Source organism: Micropterus salmoides, unplaced genomic scaffold (genome assembly GCF_014851395.1).
Source record: "Micropterus salmoides isolate LMB-PRFRI ecotype aquatic unplaced genomic scaffold, ASM1485139v1 Ms_hic_scaffold_612, whole genome shotgun sequence".
Classification (NCBI taxonomy): Eukaryota; Metazoa; Chordata; class Actinopteri; order Centrarchiformes; family Centrarchidae; genus Micropterus; species Micropterus salmoides.
The window spans coordinates 18241-27086 of NW_024044363.1; the positions used below are offsets into that span (position 1 = coordinate 18241).

Genomic DNA, 8846 nt, shown 5'->3' on the forward strand with positions numbered 1-8846 from the left:
GGAGAAACAAATGAAAGAGATGGACACCCTCATCATTAGAACAGCGTAAACCTGAAGAGGGGCATATGTATTAACACTGTAGCTAGAAGCAAAGTTTTCCAACGAGGGTTAAAATGAAGGGCAACTGGACTTGGTTGAAGATACTGGAAGACGTTTCGTCCCTTATCCAAAGGACTTCTTCAGTTCTGACTGACTGGCAGGGAAACTCAGCTATTTAACCTCAGTGGGGTCGTTGGCCCGGGTCATAGATACCGCTGGTTCGTTAGTGTTCCTTGTTGCTTTGACGACAGTCGTTACAGTCGTTGAGACTACCTGTGGCCAAGACTGAACGACCATCGTTGGTATCTTCACCTGAGGCCAATAGGTTACGTTTGTTGAGTTTCCTGGGAAGTGATGAAAGGACAGCATTGTAAGTGGGGGATAAGTGGTGGCGTAGACCCCCTCCCCTGTAACAGGGGAGGGGGTCTACGCCACCACTTATCCCCCCCAGAACTGAAGAATCTTCAACCAAGTCCAGTTGCCCTTCATTTTAACCCTCGTTGGATAACTATGACCTGGATGACTGAGAATCTTCATAGACAAGCAAAGTTTTGCGTACCTGGATATTTATAAAATCATCTTTTAAATATACAAGGGGAACCCCTTTTATAGACCGTCCATGGGGAGCCCACACCAATAAAAAAGAAAAGACAGTAAAAATACCTCGCTCAAGCAAAAAGACGACTGGATAAAAATAATTTGTAAGCACCAGATGCTGCCACAGGGTGGGGACAAAAACAAGAAATCTTTACAATACATGTACATTTGCTACCATTAGAAAACACTGCAGGATGTAGAAATGTACTTTAGATGACCTTTGAGCTCAGTAACAGCCTTCAGGCCTTTCCCCATCTGCTCTTAGCATCCAAATAAAAGTGAGATACACCTATTGCTTTTGCAAATGAGTTCCTGTCCAGAAATTAGAGATCATTTTATTATGTTAGAAACAACAGCCGTAAAATTTAATAGAGACGATGATGATACAATGAACATCAAGTTAACAATACTTTCCAGGAACAAAATACTAAACTATATAATTATACTAATGAAACAATTTGTAAACACCATACATTTGTCTGTGGACACCTGAAAGATTACCATTTTTGTGATGTCTGTCCTTGACTGATGAAGGATTAGTCAAGATATTTTTCAAGCAAAAATATTTAAGCAAGTGATTTAAGACAAAAAAAATGTAATTGAAACCAGTCAGCATTGGCACCTCATCCTCATTTTGAAAAGAGATGACTGAGCAGTGTTTTTTATGTATAGTCAGCACGGACACTTTTAATAAGCTGGAAATAATCATAACATTCATTAACATTAAATCCAGGTAACTAATCCTCATATAATTCAACAGTCTTAACAGTGTTATGAAATAAAGTCATACTTTATCAACTGAGTATAAACCTAAAAAGCTGGAAGTAGCACACATACGTGTCATCCAAAGGTAAATGGTGACATTCAAGTGGGACTTGAAACTTGACCCTGGTCACTGGTACTGCTACATTGTACTATGTACAGGAACATGTTGTGCTCTCAACGTAATGCTGCAGGATTACATTAATAGCCTCTGCTGAAGGGATGAAATGAGGGTCATTAAAGAAACAAATATGGTCATAAAACTCAAAAAGCAGGGTGGAAGCGCTCACTTCAATGAATTGGCATTTTTCATTTTAAGAACGCAAGGTAAACAAAAAAAACATTATTTACATTAAGCAAAAGCAGATATATTGCTTTAAGACCCATCGTGGCATCATTGAACCAGTAATTAATTAAATGCCTGGTAGAGCATGAAAGCTACTTTCTCAGTCATATGAGACAACGAATAGAAATTCTTCATTCACTTCATGATTAAACATCTACTCAGCAACTTGGTAGTTTATGTGTGATCCGGCTTGGATGTCAAGGGGCCTTAAAGGCAATGCTGGTGGTTTGAGTTGCCCAGGACATTCATTGTTTAAGGTTCTGCTTTGTTCGTGGTCCGCAAAGCATTGGAAAATTTTATTAAAAACATTCAACAGTAACGTGACGACTAGTGTTGTAGTCAAGACCGCCCAAACCGAGACCAAGTACAGACCAAGACCAGAGTTTATTGAGAGCAAGACAAGACCAAGACTTTTAGGGGCTGAGATCAAGTCGAGACCAAGACCGAGGGAGGGTGAGACCGAGTCAAGACCAAGACCAGTTCCCCACATTACATGACACACAATAAAATGTGGAACGAGATCATAGGTACATAGGAACCCACATACAAACACTAAGAGCTGAAATCAACGTAAGCATCTTTATTCAACAGTCCTTTTACCATCGTGGTTAAGAGTTACAGTCGTTAACGAGAACAACACATTTTAATTAGGGTTATTGGTTGCATTTGAAGCAATATGTTTTACATCCAATCAAAGTTAGGATGTTAACAAATAAATCAGACAATGCACAAGCAATTTATTGATATTGCCAAAGTTATGGTCTTGACTGGTCTTGAAATAAAATCCAGAGTCCTCAATGTCAGAGACAAGACCGAGTACAAATACGGTCAACACCATCAAAAAGTGATCTTAAGGCCGGTCTCGAGTACTACAACACTAGGGACTTCAATGGAACAGTGTCACACTGTCAGCATGCTTCATAGGGGCTATTTCTTTGGTAGAAAGTAGTTCACATAAAAGCTGTTCACACTGAGGTCTATGGATTATCCAGAGCAACAGGGACATTATTTATGCTGTAACATCTTTTAAATGTCACTTTTTCAATGTTGTGTGCACAACAAATTTCCATTCAAATCAATTGTATTGAAGTATAGGCAGAAATCTCAAGAGAGAGACATCTCAACATCTTGATAAAGTACACCTAAAGTGTATGTGTGGCAGGACACCACATTGCGATTTGGGTGAACCAACATTTTAAGCTAATAAATTCACTATAACACACCAATAATCCATGTACCGTGTAGTAGTGACTACTGGTCAATGGCAAAATAAGGTGAAAACCTTTCAGCAGGCTTGAATTACATACTGTTTTATTTTGAATGATTTCCCAATTTAACCACAACAACTTTATGGCTCCATTTGCATATCACTCCTACTTTCATTTCAAAAAACAACTTGCTGTGCTCTTTTCCATGACATGTGGGCTTAGCAACAGATATCTATATTGGCAAACAATCCCAACAATGTAGTATCGTTTTGTTTTTACAATAGAAACTTTATGGCGACATTTGCATCCTCACAAACACAAAATGAGGGTAAAAATTACATAAAATTAAAGAAGAAACCAACAAGGACATTATTAACATCAATAAGTGTGGACACATTGTGGTAGCATTGTGTACACACAGGTCAGTCCATCAAGTGTGTGACCATGTGAAGGCCCACACACAAAAAAACACACTTGCGCATACACATGCTCACACACAGAGATTAAATGAACAAAATGATTTCATTCAGTCTTTTATCTCAACATCTCAGACTGCAGACCTTTTTAGTGAGTCATTTCTTAGGTTGAGTTTGAGAATTATCATCATCACTCGGAGATAATTGTTGGTTGCTATCTTCCCTCAAAAGGCCTCCTTAGCTTTTCTCCACCTGCCCTCATTGTAAAAACAAGGCATACATTTCAGTAAAAAAGAGAATTTTCAGATGAAAGAGCTCTAAAATGATCGTTGAATTGCTATCGTAAGGGCAACATTACAACTAGGCTTCACTCTAAAAAAAAACAATAATGCCGATTCTGATTTCTTCATTTGTAATAGGAAGCAAAAAATTAGACAATTGATACCACTCGTGTGTGTGTTTGTTAAATATTAAACTAATGCCAGCAGTCGGTAGGCTTAGCTTAGCACAAAGACTGGAAACAAAGGGAAACAACTAGCCTGGCTCTGTCCAAATGCAGTATATATACACATATATATGTATATACAAATATACACATATATATACATACATATATATACACATATATATACATATATCTTGTTTGTTTAATCTGTTGTAAAAAAAAGTGTGTGTATATACATATAAATACATATACACACACACACACATTATATTACACACATACATATACATACATATATACATACATATATACACATATATACATATATACACACACATATACACACATACATATATATATATATACACATATATACATATATACACATATATATATATATACACATATATACATACATACATATATACACATACATACATATATATACATACATATATATACACACATACATATATACACATACATACATATATATATATATATATATATATATATATATATATATATATATATATATATATATATATATACACACATATACATATATATATACACACATATACATATATATATATACACATATACATATGTACATATATATACACACACACTTTTTTTTTTTACAACAGATTAAACAAACAAGATATAACATGTTAATTTGTGAACTTTAGAGGTGCTGGTAGGTTGATTTTGTTACCTTCGGACAGAGCCAGGCTAGCCGTTTTCCCTGTTACAGTCTGTGTGCTAAGCTAAACTAAGTTCATATTAAAAGAAATAGCTCAACATGTTGGGAAACACACTTCTTTGTCATTTAAATATAAAGCTACAGTCAGCAACCTGTTAGCTTAGCTCAGCATAAAAACTGGAAACGGGTGGAAACGGGTGGAAACGGGTAGCCTGGCTCTGTCTCACAGTAACAAAGTCAGCCTACCAGCATCTCTAAAGCGCACTCATAGACATTATATCTTGTATCTATATCTTGTGCAAAAACCTAAGAGAAAAAAACGTCAATTTGATGTTTCATGGGGGTTATGTGGTGCACCAATTTCTTGGCTTTAAGCAGTTGGCAGGCAACCAGCTGAGACTCTGGGGAGTTACTACTCCCAGCCAAGAAATTGTACGGCACGCAATACCCATAAAACAACAGATTGCAGTTTTTACACTTTGTTTTTTGGACAAAATGTGACATAAATTGGTTTTAATTCGCAAGCTTAAGAGGTGCTGGTTGGTGGATTTTGTTACTGCTCGACAGAGCCAGACTAGCTGTTTCACCATTTCAAGTCTTTGAGCAAAGCTGAAAACGTAGTTTCATATTAAACGGTCAGATGTTAGAGTGGTATGGATGTTCTCATCTAACTAAATAAGCGTATTTCCCAATACATCAAACTAGTCCATCAGCCGAAACATATGAGATTGGTACATTTTGTTACGAGGATTTTACTTCTTCTCTATATGGTGAGGGAAGGGCAAAACATGACAACCACATCAAGAGTCAAAGTTCGGAATCTCTGGCATCTATCCACCTCCTATTGTGTCTTATATCAAATCCATTTAAGATCTGGTTCAGGAGTGGATTTTCTCTCCACATCCACAACAGAATCCAGTCTCCTTGAGCCTCCGAAGCACAGGGCCAGGAGGAAATGTTTCACTCTTTTGGCTTCACATTAAAATCCAACAGTTTATTCAAACAGTGTTAAATCCACTATATGCATCCATTGCTCCATGGTCTTTAAAATGAATGCTTGTTGGGGCTGTACTCCGGTTCCTTGGCACCTTGGCATAAAATCCATCCATTTGAATCAAAGGTTTGTGCAGTGCTCCGTTGTGTTGGAAAGGGCGACAGATTCATACACACAACCATAAAACACAGGTCAAAATGTGTGGTTTACTTGATGCCTTACAAGTGATATTAGTCACATTATTCTCTTCAGTGTGCTCAAAAGGTTAATACTCAGAGGGTTGTTTTTTTTTATCAGTCAAACCCTCAGCTAATTCAGGCCTCCCAAAACAGCACAAGAACACAGTGCAAACACACAGTGTTTTCCCCACTTGACGAAGTCCAACCGGTCATCTGGGCAAACACACACGTGTGACAAAAGTCTGCACCTGTTGCACAGACAGGAACAAGAAAACCCTGACATTATAGTCAATAGATGTAAATACACACACACAGATAACAGGCAATCAGTGTCATATTCATTCAAATGTAAATGTGTATCTAAGCTGGATGATTTCGTCCCTGTCGATGAACAGACTGATGGCGTAGCACAGTAACGACGTCCAAATTTGAAAAAAGTTGCATTTAAGCTGAAGTTGGAGTCACGGCGCAAAAAGGTAACATTTTCACATCTATCGCAACATAATGTGAGCATTGTCTCGAGGAGAGAGTCCCTACAGGTGTGTTTAGATTTTTTATTTTATTTTTGACTCTAGCCTACCAAGAAGAAAACAACTTACAGGACCCTGATCAGGACCAACAGCGACACTCAATCACGTGTAACCACGCTGGCGGTGGGATTGGACACTTTCAGTTCACCCTCTGCCCTCAAAAACCACCCGGTGATGCAGAAAGTAAGAAAAGGAGGTGGAGGTGAGGAGCAGTTTGTGTGTTAAGTTTCTCTTTGACTGTTTCTGTTTCTCTCTCAGTGAAAGTCTATTGAGGCCCTGAGGTTTAAGAGGCAGAGAGAGGTGTAGGAGGCGACGTGAGAAAAGGTCTTAACCTTGTCCCCCCCAAAAACCAAATGATGTTGCTTTGAGGGATTATGAGGGAGCAGTTGTGATGGACACTACTGAAGGTGGGTCCAAGAGGGGGAAGAGTCACGGCAGAGCCTGTGTCTGCAAGTTTAAGTTGACTGCATCAAAGTCGAACAGACAGGGCGTGAGAGGGACAAAGATATTCTGCCACGGGACACAATGATGGATAGTGACAGGACAAGCTGGCCAGCTCATGGACTGGTTAATGAGCCAAACAGCCAAGTGGCCATTAGCCAGCCTGTCTGTGCCATCCTGGGAAATGCAAGGGACAAGTCAGGGAGGACAGAACATCAACCAACTAAATAAAAGAAGTACATAGGAGAAAAAACCCAGCAATGAGTGCAGACACAGTGGAGAGAGCTAATCTTATAACACAAAACCATACAATCGGACATGGAACAGCCAGACGAAGAGCCGGCCAGCTACAGCAGGGTTCAAGTGACCACCACAAGGACAGTTGTTTTCATCATTTATCAAAAACTAAGACAAGTTGTTTACTTTGTGGGTAGGTTTTCAAATAAAAAACACACATTACTTAAACTGATACGTGAGAGTTTTATCTTTGGATCTTTGGGAAGTGCTTTTAAGTAATTGATATACTTGTATATGAGATAGGAGATTGTCTAAAATGTTTGTTTCACCATGTATGCAGTATAATTGAAATATTAGGACATGTATGCTCCAACACAATGTTAATTATTATGTTCCAAGTAACTGTTACTGTTAATACTGGCAATGCTGAACATGAAAAAAGGGACTGGGACCAGACCTACAGATGGCACCACAGTATAAAGCCAATATCCTTGTGAGACAGAACTGCATCTGCATCCAAGATGCAACAACAAAACTACAGTTAACAGACAAAAACTGTAGCAGTTACCAAACCACTTGTAATGGAAAAACAGGTCAAATGGTTTAGCATGGATTAAACAATTCAGAAATTTCATTGTTGAAGAATTAAAGAAACTTGTGTTGTTGTACTAAAGAAAAATCTACTTCATAGCTGCAACCAAACACTTACACCGCAGCATGTGAGGAGTTACTTGCATGAAAGAGCGACTATAAACTAGAGTTAAACAAAGTGACAGAAATACTGTGTACTGTGTGTATGGCCTTGTCTGGAGTCAGTAACTTGCACATAATTAATGCACAAAGACCGTAGAGTAACACCACTCTATTCTGCAGAAGCGTGAAATAAAACGCAAAAAACACTCAAACAGTGCTGGAATTATTTCACTTCTCAAACATCTGATGCCGGACAGAGTGCAGGCTGTGATTAAGGCAAACGGCTTTAAGAGCAGAGCTCTGACTTTAAGTGAAAACAGAACCAGCAAAATTTCCTGAAAATGTTTGTAATAGCATTTGAGAACTATTATTTGACTAGTCATGTGTATTAGTTTAATAAATGATGAAAAGTTTTTGGCAGTAGACCTTCGACCCCACTGTATGTGCAAACACGCGCACACCACACCCACACACCACACACACACACACAGACACACACACACACACCGCAACACATCAAAGAGGGAGGGTTGTGGGCGGAGTTTGCAGGGAGGAGTTATCATCCAGATCATCACGAGTCTTCGTTGCCAGAGTCGTCCTGGTTGTCGTAAGTCTGGTGGACGTCCCGCAGTCCTCTGCGGCGCTGATCCCCGCTTCACCTACAGACTCCATCTCGCTCTCGTCTTCCTCCTCGTCCTCCCTCCATGTCGTCGTCATAGAGGTCATCATAGAGAAGGTCTGAACTGCTGTCCTGGGAGGGAACCCGTGTCTGGACGCAGTACTCCGCCAATGTGGTTGGCACCTTGACGCCATCGCGCTCGGCGTCTGCTGCTGTTGACATCACCTGCTTCCTGTCAGCCAGAGGGAATAAAATCTAAGTCAGTGTGTCGTGTTCTGAGTGGCAATATCGTCCCTCAGTCTAAGAGATTCCTCTGTAAGCACGTTACACATTTGTCTGTGCATGGGTGAAATACTCAATATTGTGTATCACCTGATAATCTCTGCGTACTCCTTGTCCTTGCCTTTGCTGTCCCTCCATTTGCGAAACATGACAGACGCATCCACGTTGGCCGGGAGAAGGTGTTGGGCTCATTGAGCAGAGAGATCACACTAAGCGGATAGTCCTGATCATGAAAGAAACACATACAAAGACACACACAGTGAAAATGAGGATCTCTAATATCAAATCCTGTCGTATGAAAGACAGCTCTACACAGGCTTTTTGAAACTGCAGCAAGGTTTCGTTCCAGCCC

General features: G+C 39.4%; 1 pseudogene; it reads right to left on the bottom strand.

The window, feature by feature from the left end:
* Positions 1–7836: 7836 nt before the first annotated feature.
* Positions 7837–8717, bottom strand: LOC119890903 (annotated as a pseudogene).
* Between the last annotated feature and the right edge of the window lie 129 nt (positions 8718–8846).